Below are 13,240 nucleotides of genomic sequence, written 5' to 3' on the forward strand. Positions count from 1 at the left end.
TTAGGCCTATTTATATTTTTATAGAATAATTTGTGTTTATAAACTATGTATTTTATTTCCGAACAAAAATTTATATAAATATAGGCCTAGGCCTACTAATACTACTAGCCTAGTTAGGCCCAGCCCCCCCCCCCCCACACCCTAAAAATCCCCTTCCCATAAAAGAAAGAAGAATAAAACAGATCTGTCATGCCTACCCTAGTAGGCCTCTTATTATAATAATAATAATAATAATAATAATAATAATAATAAGATTTTTATAGCGCACATACCACTCCAGAGTGCTCAAGGCGCATAAAATAATAATTATCATAATTATATGATTGTATTGCAACCACGTCTTTAGAAAAAAAAACAATTTGTATCCAAATCTAATTTGATACGAAAACATCCTTCCACATTCCAAGAAAAAAAACTAGCTCCTACTACTAGCTATTCTATACAGTACAATTTCTACAATACAACATCAATCAAATTTCCCTCCGCAAAAGAGGCCTACACTTTTTGAGACTCGTCAACTTATTGTTTAAGAATGGAGATATTTTTTGCTCCGTCGATAAATATTTTCCCGTCGAAGTAATTCTTAGTTCATTACTAGGTAGTATAAGTATAGGCTTTGATAAATTATTTAATACAAATAAAAAAGTAGAACCACCATAAATTTTTTCCGCTATAGTAGGCCTAAATGGCATGGTCTAACTTAACCTTCTACCTACTAGGGAACGTAGGTTGGCCGAGGCACTCTACTTGACTTGCTAGGCCCCCCACACTACAAGTCCTAGGCCTACCCGTTAGGCCAATTTCTATCTCGGAGTGGTGATAAGGATACGCAGCTAAAGTGAATTTCCTCCGCTACACTGAACCACGAGCTAAGCCTACATATTTACCGAGACTCGTCAATTTATTTTTTATGGCATCAATGCTACATATTTTGCCCATTGGTAATACATTTTATGGTACTAAAAGTACTTATTAATTTAATTAATTATGTCTATACTTTATTTATTTAGATATTTAGTTTTCGTTTCTTGTTGAATAAACTACAAATAAATAAAGCTATTGTATTTCTAAAGGTTCCTTTAGCAAAATGGAATCACCTTTCCTATAGTATAAGAATACAAAAATATTTATGATCTGGCTATCTAAACGATGTAGTCTGTGGGTTTAAAGAATACTCGAGCGGAAGAATAGAACACACAATAACCATATCTATTACCAGTAAAACAGCGTCCTCTCATATTATTTCGCGTAGGTTTCAAATAACGGGGAAAAAAAGTCAAATAATATCTAATTAATGACTAATAATTACATTACATTTAATATTTAATAGCATAAGTGTGTTCCACTCATAAAAGAGTATTTAATTCCAAAATGTTAATACAGTATATCGGAAAGTTAGATTTTTTATTAGTAATAGATATTTAGTATTATTTGGATAAAATAAAACTGTAAAACATCATTAAAAAACCATCGCGGAAAAATACTTAACCAATTTCAATTTTGTTCAAATTTGGTACAATGATTTTATATGTATTTATTTATCTTTAGTATAAAAATTGGGCACTTTACTAGAATTTAAGATGATTTGGACATTTTTAATTTTTCAAAATATGATGCCTATGGTTCTATAATACATTTACAACATTTTTTTACTAAAAGTGCGCCTAAGTTAATTTAAAAAAAAACTTGACACTAGTATTTTTCTTTTACATTATAACATTTGTGTAGTACATATAAATAATACAAATAAAAAAAAAGTAGGCGTGCCTATGATATTTTCTTGGGTTTGACAGTAATTTTCATTGGTGAAACGTTGGCTGCTAGTTAAATTTTCTTAATCAAAAGATCAATTATTGTTCATTTTGGTATATTAGTGGAGAGTGAGATCAAAGCAGTCGTGAATTAAAATTTCCATAATTTCATATTATTACATTCGCCATTTACATCGCATTATAAATAGTATTTTATAGTGGATTTAGAATAGCTAACATCATGTGTGTAGTTTAAACCATGGAGGTATAAACTAACTACACTATATCAGCAGATAATGCAAAGATTGGAATTAATTGTAAGTCCCCCGTGCATTTGGCAATAACAACAGGAAACAACATATCATTGCATATTTACTTTAAAATCTTATCTAAATGTCTAATAAAGGAAATAATATTGATCAAAGTATTTAACTACACTCAACAAACAATCGAATTCTATAAAGCAAAATTGTTTATCAAAATTAGGATGAATACAATTACATAATTAGTCATCAGTGTAGCTCATTTCCTTTAACAAACGTTGGTTCTTAGAACAGTGTATTTTTCACTTTTTCATTAAATTGTGTATTCAAAATAAGTATACACTCATTAAAGAGCGTTATTAAACACAAACGATTGTATTGTATTTAAAAATTTGAAATAAATTTCTAAATAAAACTCACTTCACTTTCCAAATCCTGAGTTTGAGAATGCAAATTGAAAAAAAAGGAAGATTAGGCCTATAGGGGGCCTATTGGTAAATTGAAAGCATGAAATGTTCCTTAAATTAAATCCTCCGAATTAATTTGTATGGCGTAATTATGATTAGTTTATTTCTAAATTCTGAAGAATGCGTTCTTATTGAACATAATATGGTGCGGCTTGCTAGACTCCCAACTTGTACCGATCATATTACAAGAAGGTAGTCATTAATTTCCATGGTAACTGGTCTTAAATGTATAGGATAAGGTCAACTCCATCAATTCATTAATAATATAAAGAAACAGAATCGTACGTCCAGTTATGATAGTTAATGATTACAGTTTATATTATACAGTTTCATTATTTATTCGGTCTATTTCAGTATATACATATACAAATTTGGGAGACCAGGGTCAACCTTAGTGAACCTAATCACTGTAGCTGAGCCGGTTATTTTAAAAACTATTGTATCTTTAGAAACTAAAGTTTCACATATAAAATATACTAACAAATGGTAGGATAGTCTAGTCATAGTATTTAAACTTTTTAAGCGCAATAATGCTGAATAGGGCTTACAATGTCATCAACATGAAATATTACTTAATAATAAATGTTTAAACGTTTGCAGAATTATTCTGTTGAATTAATTATTAGTATAGTACTAGTACAGTAGGTATATTATTAATTAGGTGAATCTAGTACTTATTTGTGACTTTTATGAATAATATAACCAATGATCTCAGGGAATCGGTTAACCATGAAGGAAATAATATTGATCAAAGTATTTAAATCTACTCTCAACAAACAATCGAATTCTATAAAGCAAAATTGTTTATCTAAATTAGGATGAATACAATTACATAAGTAGTCATCAGTGTAGCTCATTTCCTTTAACAAACGTTGGTTCTTAGAACAGTGTATTTTTCACTTTTTCATTAAATTGTGTATTCAAAATAAGTATACACTCATTAAAGAGCGTTATTAAACACAAACTATTGTATTGTATTTAAAAATTTGAAAGTTAACATTTAAAAAGTATAATACACGGCCGATGTACATAATATTTAATCCGAGTTCTACACTGTAACTTGTGCAGATATCCTATTACAAGAGGGTATGTCGTTAATTACCATGGTAACTTATATAAATCAACCTTCTAGAATGGAATTTAAAGTATAGGTCAACATTAACCGCTTGGCAAACAGATCTTAAATTAAAAACCATTTAAAGACAAAACAGTATTGACCGATATATATGTTTGTTTTTGTTCTTTCTGATTACAATTTTATTACCAACTATCATACTTTTCTGCTTAACTGTGTTTTTATATTATTATATAGCTACATTTATTCATTCATATTTTGTATTTCACCTAATGTTATCACATTTATTTCCGCCCTTTAGATACAATCTATAATTTCAAAATATAATCCTGTGTTCTTATTTTGTTGTGTTTTGTATAATGTAATTAATTTGTAATTAAACTATCCCCTGCTATTACTTCATCAATAACGATTGCACGGGACCATATTAATTATTATATAAAGACGGGAAAGGCACAAGAATTACAGTTTTTATGGCCGTTTGACTACAAAATAGCCGGCTGAGAGACCCATATTTCTAAATAAAACTCACTTCACTTTCCAAATCCTGAGTTTGAGAATGCAAATTGAAAAAAAGGAAGATTAGGCCTATTGAGGGGGCCTATTGGTAAATCGAAAGCATGAAATGTTCCTTAAATTAAATCCTCCGAATTAATTTGTATGGCGTAATTATGCTTAGTTTATTTCTAAATTCTGAAGAATACGTTCTTATTGAACATAATATGGTGCGGCTTGCTAGACTCCCAACTTGTACCGATCATATTACAAGAAGGTAGTCATTAATTTCCATGGTAACTGGTCTTAAATGTATAGAATAAGGTCAACTCCATCAATTCATTAATATAAAGAAACAGAATCGTACGTCCAGTTATGATAGTTAATTATTACAGTTTATTTTATACAGTTTCATTATTTATTCGGTCTATTTCAGTATATACATATACAAATTTGGGAGACCAGTCAACCTAAGTGAACCTAATCACTGTAGCTGAGCCGGTTATTTTAAAAACTATTGTATCTTTAGAAACTAAAGTTTCACATATAAAATATACTAACAAATGGTAGGATAGTCTAGTCATAGTATTTAAACTTTTTAAGCGCAATAATGCTGAATAGGGCTTACAATGTCATCAACATGAAATATTACTTAATAACATGTTAATAATAATATGTTTAAACGTTTGCAGAATTATTCTGTTGAATTAATTATTAGTATAGTACTAGTAGGTATATTATTAATTAGGTGAATCTAGTGCTTATTTGTGACTTTTATGAATAATATAACCAATGATCTCAGGGAATCGGTTAACCATGAAGGAAATAATATTGATCAAAGTATTTAAATCTACTCTCAACAAACAATCGAATTCTATAAAGCAAAATTGTTTATCTAAATTAGGATGAATACAATTACATAATTAGTCATCAGTGTAGCTCATTTCCTTTAACAAACGTTGGTTCTTAGAACAGTGTATTTTTCACTTTTTCATTAAATTGTGTATTCAAAATAAGTATAAACTCATTAAAGAGCGTTATTAAACACAAACGATTGTATTGTATTTAAAAATTTGAAAGTTAACATTTAAAAAGTATAATACACGGCCGATGTACATAACATTTAATCCGAGTTCTACACTGTAACTTGTGCAGATATCCTATTACAAGAGGGTAAGTCGTTAATTACCATGGTAACTTATATAAATCAACCTTCTAGAATGGAATTTAAAGTATAGGTCAACATTAACCGCTTGGCAAACAGATCTTAAATTAAAAACCATTTAAAGACAAAACAGTATTGACCGATATATATGTTTGTTACGTTTTTGTTCTTTCTGATTACAATTTTATTACCAACTATCATACTTTTCTGCTTAACTGTGTTTTTATATTATTATATAGCTACATTTATTCATTCATATTTTGTATTTCACTTAATATGTTATCACATTTATTTCCGCCCTTTAGATACAATCTTTAATTTCAAAATGTAATCCTGTGTTCTTATTTTGTTGTGTTTTGTATAATGTAATTAATGTGTAATTAAACTACCCCCTGCTATTACTTCATCAATAACGATTCACGGGACCATATTTATTAGTATAAAGACGGGAAAGGCATAAGAATTACAGTTTTTATGGCCGTTTGACTACAAAATAGCTGGCTGAGAGACCCATATTTTTAAATAAAACTCACTTCACTTTCCAAATCCTGAGTTTGAGAATGCAAATTGAAAAAAAGGAAGACAGGAAAGCTGACAACCAATAAGTTGTCAATGTATTTTAAGCAAATGAGTGGGCCTATTGGTAAATTGAAAGCATGAAATGTCCCTTAAATTAAATCCTCCGAATTAATTTGTATGGTGTAATTATGCTTAGTTTATTTCTAAATTCTGAAGAATACGTTCTTATTGAACATAATGGTGCGGCTTGCTAGACTCCCAACTTGTACCGATCATATTACAAGAAGGTATTCGTTAATTTCCATGGTAACTGGTCTTAAATGTATAGAAGGTCAACTCCATCAATTCATCATATAAAGAAACAGAATCGTACGTCCAGTTATGATAGTTAATTATTACAGTTTATATTATACAGTTTCATTATTTATTCGGTCTATTTCAGTATATACATATACAAATTTGAGAGACCAGGGTCAACCTAAGTGAACCTAATCACTGTAGCTGAGCCGGTTATTTTAAAAACTATTGTATCTTTAGAAACTAAAGTTTCACATATAAAATACACTAAAGTAACAAAGATGGTAGGATAGTCTAGTCATAGTATTTAAACTTAAGCGCAATAATGCTGAATAGGGCTTACAATGTCATCAACATGAAATATTACTTAATAATAATATGTTTAAATGTTTGCAGAATTATTCTGTTGAATTAATTAGTAGTATAGTAGGTATAAATATTATTAATTAGGTGAATCTAGTACTTATTTGTGACTTTTATGAATAATATAACCAATGATCTCAGGGAATCGGTTAACCATGAAGGAAATTATATTGATCAAAGTATTTAAATCTACACTCAACAAACAATCGAATTCTATAAAGCAAAATTGTTTATCTAAATTAGGATGAATACAATTACATAATTAGTCATCAGTGTAGCTCATTTCCTTGGTTCTTAGAACAGTGTATTTTTCATCTTGAAAATAGTTCCATTGATAATTCCGTATGATAATTCAGAAATGTTGATCTCACTTTTTCATTAAATTGTGTATTCAAAATAAATAAAATTATAAAACAAAACATAGTCATTGTCATACACTCATTAAACACAAACGATTAAAAATTTGAATGTTAACATTTAAAAAGTATACGGCCGATGCGGTGTACATTATAATATTTAACTCGAGATCTACTCTGCAACTTGTACTATCCTATTACAAGAGGGTACGTCGTTAATTACCATGGTAACTTAATGGAAGTTAATTTATAGGTCAACATTAACGCATTGGCAAACAGATCTTAAAATACAATTTAAAAACTTTAAAGACAAAACAGTATTGACCGATATATATATGTTTGTTTTTGTTCCTTCTGATTACATTTTTATTACCAACTATCATAATTCTCTGCTTAACTGTGTTTTTATTTAATATACAGCTACATTTATTCATTCATATTTTGTATTTCACCTTATAATTTGACTTGTATGACACATATGTCACATATCAAATTTATTTCCGTTCTTTAGATAAAAAGTTTGCAAATGTAACGAGGTTGAAATGAATATCACTTTGTTTGAGTATGTCCAAACTACAAAGAAATTAGTCACTGCTTTTTGAAAAATGAGAAAAGTTTATATTTTTACTAATGAATAACAAAAATAAAAAAGTAATCAATAACCTGGTATAATTTGCCCTTTTCGCTTATAAAAAGAAAACTAACTATTATGCTTTTACTGCTACTTACATTTAATTTTATATAGGCCTATTCTTTTATATTATGGTACTTGGGCCAGTGGCCTACTGTTGAATAATGTATAGTAACCTGTTGATCAGCTTATTGCTAATGTCGGTAACTTGATCATACATTACAAGAATGTAAGGTCGTTAATTTCCAGAAAGCCAACAATTAGTAATACAATTAGTAATAATAATGATAATATATTCGCTTAAAACTTGAAAATATTAATAATACTGATAATAAATTGATAATAACATTAACTCCATCATATAGGTTAAGTATTGTTCGATATGTAAGATTACCTTGTTTTTACTAATTTCATTTTACTTGTATAATTCGCTTCTTAGTTAAGACTTAAATGTTATTTTTTGATACTTTTCTTTTTGTTTTTACATTGCCTTGTAAATGAACGCACCGTCTTATAAACGTGTGCCGCTGATACAAAAGCGTTCGTTCAATAAATTTATCTTTATCTTTATCTTACAGAATAAAGTATAAGGTCAACGTTATTAACTTGTACAAGTAAATCTAAAGATAAAAGCTCTTTATGGGATGTTCTATCCAATAAATAAGTAAATTTAAACTTACGAATAAAAAGAAATTCAATTATTAGGCTCTAGGAATGGTGATAAATATCTATATGTAGCGATATTCTAAAAGCAGTATTGTTATCTTATTGTATTTAAGTTCATATTTACTTAGTAGCTTGTATATCCCCAATGATAGTTTGATTTTACACATTCCACACTCTGAATTAATTAAGATTGTACCTCCTTTATTTATCTAGGTTTCCATAACAACTGGTCAATTTTGTGGGTTTTGTGGTGGGGAATAAGAAAGTTTTATAGCCTGTGTTATCATGGAATACTGTGAAATTGGATATATGAGTCAGATCTGTGTAGTTAGTATTGAGTTTTAAAAGTAAGCAGTTGTGTTATAATTAAAAAAAGCATTTTCTATTGGAATTCTGTGTTTCATCGATTTTGTAGCTGAAATTGAGAACCTGGGTTTAAGTTATTATTGTTATTATTTTGTGAAGAGCTACATATAGAGTATAGACTAAAGTTTTACATAATATAAAATCTACTAACAAAGGGTTATGATAATCATAAATGAAGCGCAATAATGCTAAATAGGGAATGCTAAAATAGGGCTAAATAGTCTACAATAACTTACTGGGTTGATCAAACCATGGATCTATAAAGTATAGGTTCAAACTATCGAAGTCTAGTCAATTTGTTTTAGAGCTACAAACATTATTTGTTCAAAATAAATAATTGTATTCGTGGAGGTGAAACGTCGCCATTTAAAAAGCTTGCTTGAGTCATCGGCACTGCGCCTTCTTTACATATCAGGGTATCAACCAATCACAGACGGAGCTCAGAATATTAAATTCGACACGGCGCGGGATTTAAATTCTAAATACAATACATACGTGTCACTTGCATTCTGCTGCGGAAAAAGAGAAGCTCGTTCAAAAAATCAAGTAAACTATCCTAATTATTATCAACAACAACTTCTACAAGCCAATATATTTGCGGTGAGTTATTGTTTCATTAATCGTTATATATTGAGGCTTTTTAATTTTTGGTTAATCGACGATGCTTTGTATCTTTTCCTACAGAAAACAATGCAATGTAGGTTGCTTATAGCATAGAGATATTATAGTGTATAATAGATAATAGATATTATAATACAGTATCTCTATGTTACCAGATATTAAAAAATCCGTGAATATTTATTTAACATAACATGGTTTATTTATTGTTTGGAATACATTATCAATAAATAATACAATTTTGCGATGTTACATTTATACTACCTTTTTAGAAAACCAAATCTAATTAGGCTTACTACTAGGCCTAGCCTAGACCTGGTTATAAACTGTTACAGTTTTACAGTGATCACATTTGACATTTAATTACCGTACTTATTAAACTATTTAGTATTTACAAAGGATGGGCCTATAGACTAGGTTTCGTTTATATTATCATTACTTACTAATGTTATAAAGTTGTAAATTAACTTAATAGTTATAAATGGTCATGATGATGGAGTGAGATCCATTAAATATAACATGCATATGTTTTTTTGCTAAATGAATAGTACAGTAGTTTCTAAACCATGTAAATTGTTCACTGTTAGCACGACCTTAATGACAAGCTTTGATCAGAGCCATAAAGAGTTACGACATTGAAAATTAGAAGCCATTTTTGTGTCAAAGAATTCGCACGCTGAGGGCGCGTGCGTCTCTTTTGTATAGCGTTTTCCTCCTGTAGTTCATGCATTATTTTTAGATTTTTTTGTCTATGAAATAACGCTTATATTCCGTTTTTATTTTAGTAATTAATTTTATTAATGGTATTAATTTGGTAACATATATATATTGGGTCTATAATAACAATAATTATATTTGTAATAATTTGCCTTTATTTTAATATTGTTCATACCCTATTCAATATATTAACAAATATATCCATGACACTTTATTATTTTTTTAAGTCATCAAAGCATGAATTATGAATTGAAAATATTACATAATTGTTATTAATAGGACGTAGTTATGGGATGTTTCGTTCCAAAATCAATCAATCGAACTTTATAATGTACTAGCGCACGCGCGCGCAATATTCTTTGCCGCAAGTACTTCTGTACGCTGTGCACATCGATATTTCAACGTAAAATGTGCAATTACATTTTTTAAATATAAGAAAAAGTTTAAAGTATTTTCTTGCTCCTATACTTTACATGCATTAACGGAGACAAGTTTGACATAAAATTGATCTACATATCACGTGACTACAGTATAATCCAATGTCGTAACTCTTTATATATCTGGCTTTGGCTAGATTAATTCGGCACCCGATAAATTCATCATTAAAAACATTCTTGAAATATGAAATAACTCAAGACCTTTACTAATTTGAAAAGGTAACTATGACTCTATCAACATTTTTTTATACAGATTTTAGAAGACTGCATAGCCTAAAATAACTCAAAACCAAATCATCATCAACTTCTATTTTATAGACACATTTTCGGTGAGTTATTTTTATTTATCATTCACAAAATTGCACTTGTTTGTTGTTTTAAATGTGCTACAGTACTAACTTAACATGCTGACAATTTACTGGTTTTTTGTGCTAAAACATTATGCCATTTTTATGTTATATGATTTATTCAGTTTAAAATGAGTCCGGACTCCCTTTTGTAGATGAATATTTAAAAATAAAAAAGTCAACTTGCCAACTCTTCCATGCATTTCCTTAATTAAACAATCAAATGTATTTCTCCATTTAAATAAGATTTCAATTTGTTTAATTTAAATATTAATTTAAACATTTCAGTTAAAAGTATTTTTACAACAATTTAATATTTTGTTTTCTCTTTTTACCCCCAAAATAAGTAGTTAGGCCTAACAGTAGAAATTTATTTTTTTTTTACATGGATATACCCAGTGGGTCGTACAGTACATGATTCAATCACTTTTATGTTAGTTCGGTGGGGTTTGCTATGTTTTTTGGGAGGTTTGCGGGGTTTAGCAAAACCCATACTGTCAATGTTTTCTCTTTCTCATCTTGGGAATACTTTTGGAAAAAATGGAACCAAAAAGTAATTAAGTTAAGCGTTTAAAAGAAAATCAATTTAAACAAAGACTTATGTTAAATTAATAATGTGTTATTTTTAATTTAATTATAGATGATAGTGAAAGTGATGACAGCATGGCTCAAGAGTCGGTAACAATACATAGTAAGTCATAGTTGCTCTATTTTAAACATTATTACAGTACTTGCGAAATAATGTTGTCAAGTATACAGTAGTAGTTGCTAATATTTATACTTTGTTTTTTGGCAAGTTATAGACCAGGGGGCTAACAGGTATATTCTCACAGACTATGCCTATTGAAATATTTTTTTTATTATTGTAGCAAATGACAAGATAGAAGAAATAACGGAAACATCGGTCGCTTCTCTGTAGGACTCTATGATTGGTAATATACCCCTTTTTTAAGTAGCCGTTAACAATTTGTATTTGAAGTTCAATTTTTCTTTCTTTTCTTTTCTTTTATTCAATTTTTTTCACACACAAGTTATGTGAAACAATGATAACAGGTATCATAGTAATAAACAATAAGGTAATCAAACTAATTTGAAAAAAATATATTGGGATACTTGTACTTAAAAAAAAAACAAAGAAGTGTGAAAAGAGGTCAAATAAGACAAATAATACTAGACGCTTAAAACCAAATGTGCTCATGCACATTAGTACTTATGTGTTCGGCGCGCGCATAATGTAAAAGTACTGAACTTTCTAAATTATAAGTCGTTTATTTACTAACAACAATTTATGTCATAATGGCATTAATGTTTACTGCTAATACAGAATGTTAAAGTTTTAAATGTGTGCATTGTGACTAATAACTCTCATTCAAATTGTTCATCTTTAGAATCGTGTATGCGAGCTCACCCACAAACGATTGAAGCAATGTGAGATAGAGATTGCTGAAACACTGAAGCACGCTCCCAACAGACCAGGTGGCTCAAGATACAAGGTAAGAATACATTTAATTTGATTTATCATTTATTTATTTTTTACCATGGCGAAATAACTTATTCCTCCATGCTTTTACGTATCACTCATATTGTAATGATGAAGTTTACTATAGTCCGCATCAGTTTAAAGACTAAATAGTTTACAAACTAAAAGATACTAGTCATTATTGTTCAGTTTCACCAAGTGGTATATAAAGCAATAAAACACATTCGTACAATCGCACTCAAACGAATAATTAATGTAAAGTTACGGGATACAAATGTTGGAATAAAGTAAATTACAACTAACGTTTGGTACTAATATACTGATAGGGCTTGGTATTTAGACCCAACAACACTATCCAATACGAAATAAACATAACAACTACATACTGTAATGTAAATTTAATAGGGAATGTGCAACCACATAAAAAACACCAAATAGTCAATAGCCAAAATCATTTATAATTTAAACGTGGGGAAAATTCGATTAGAATGACAATAAATTAATTTTGTAAACTAGTAACACTTACAATTTTTTTTTAAAGATTTGCTGCTAAGAGATCATTTTATTTACCTAGTTTTACAATTTGTTATCTTTTCAGGAACGGAATGTGCCAGACAGCAGAGAGGAGGACGACTTATAGGCAAATTTGGTCATTCCCGTTTAAGAACAATGTTTCTCATTATCGATCTCCGTATCATCGAGAACGGGTAATTACTGCTGGTTCTCGTTACTGATCAAAAATAGCGAAAGCTCTCTAATAATAATCAAGTTCCTACCTCTTAAGCTATTTGCAATACTGTATGTCTTTTTTTTAATCAGATAATAGAATAAATCAAAAACAATATTTCATTTTAAATTGCTTGTTTTTATGTCTTATACAGTACTAACTACATGTTTTAACAAATACCGAGCTATGTAACGCGTATATCTGCAGAACACTATATATAATATGTGGTAACGTTAGCCAAATCGTTGTATATAACTAAGTATTACATTTTCAGGACGTCAAATATGGACGTTATAAATACGTCGTCAGTGGTAAAAAGTTTATGATGTAACATTATCAAACTACGATTTGAAAATGTATCTGGTACGTTATAAATGAACGTTACTAGTTCGTATGTGCGAAAGTCATAATTACGCCTTACATACGTTATTTAAAAACATTGAGAACGTTAAAAACACGTAGCAAATACGTCATTTACAAACGTAGAAGGCACGTTCCTA

The 13,240-nt window shown here is 29.2% G+C and overlaps 1 long non-coding RNA gene across 1 annotated transcript; it reads left to right on the forward strand.

Moving 5' to 3' along the window:
* Positions 1–8,930: 8,930 nt before the first annotated feature.
* Positions 8,931–12,809, forward strand: LOC140043790 (uncharacterized). Its single transcript, XR_011844401.1, has 6 exons — positions 8,931–9,014; positions 10,440–10,515; positions 11,174–11,224; positions 11,403–11,465; positions 11,922–12,026; positions 12,612–12,809. It is a non-coding gene; the product is annotated as an uncharacterized lncRNA (long non-coding RNA).
* The last annotated feature ends 431 nt before the right edge of the window (positions 12,810–13,240 follow it).

This window comes from Antedon mediterranea, chromosome 3, assembly GCF_964355755.1.
Source record: "Antedon mediterranea chromosome 3, ecAntMedi1.1, whole genome shotgun sequence".
NCBI lineage: Eukaryota > Metazoa > Echinodermata > Crinoidea > Comatulida > Antedonidae > Antedon > Antedon mediterranea.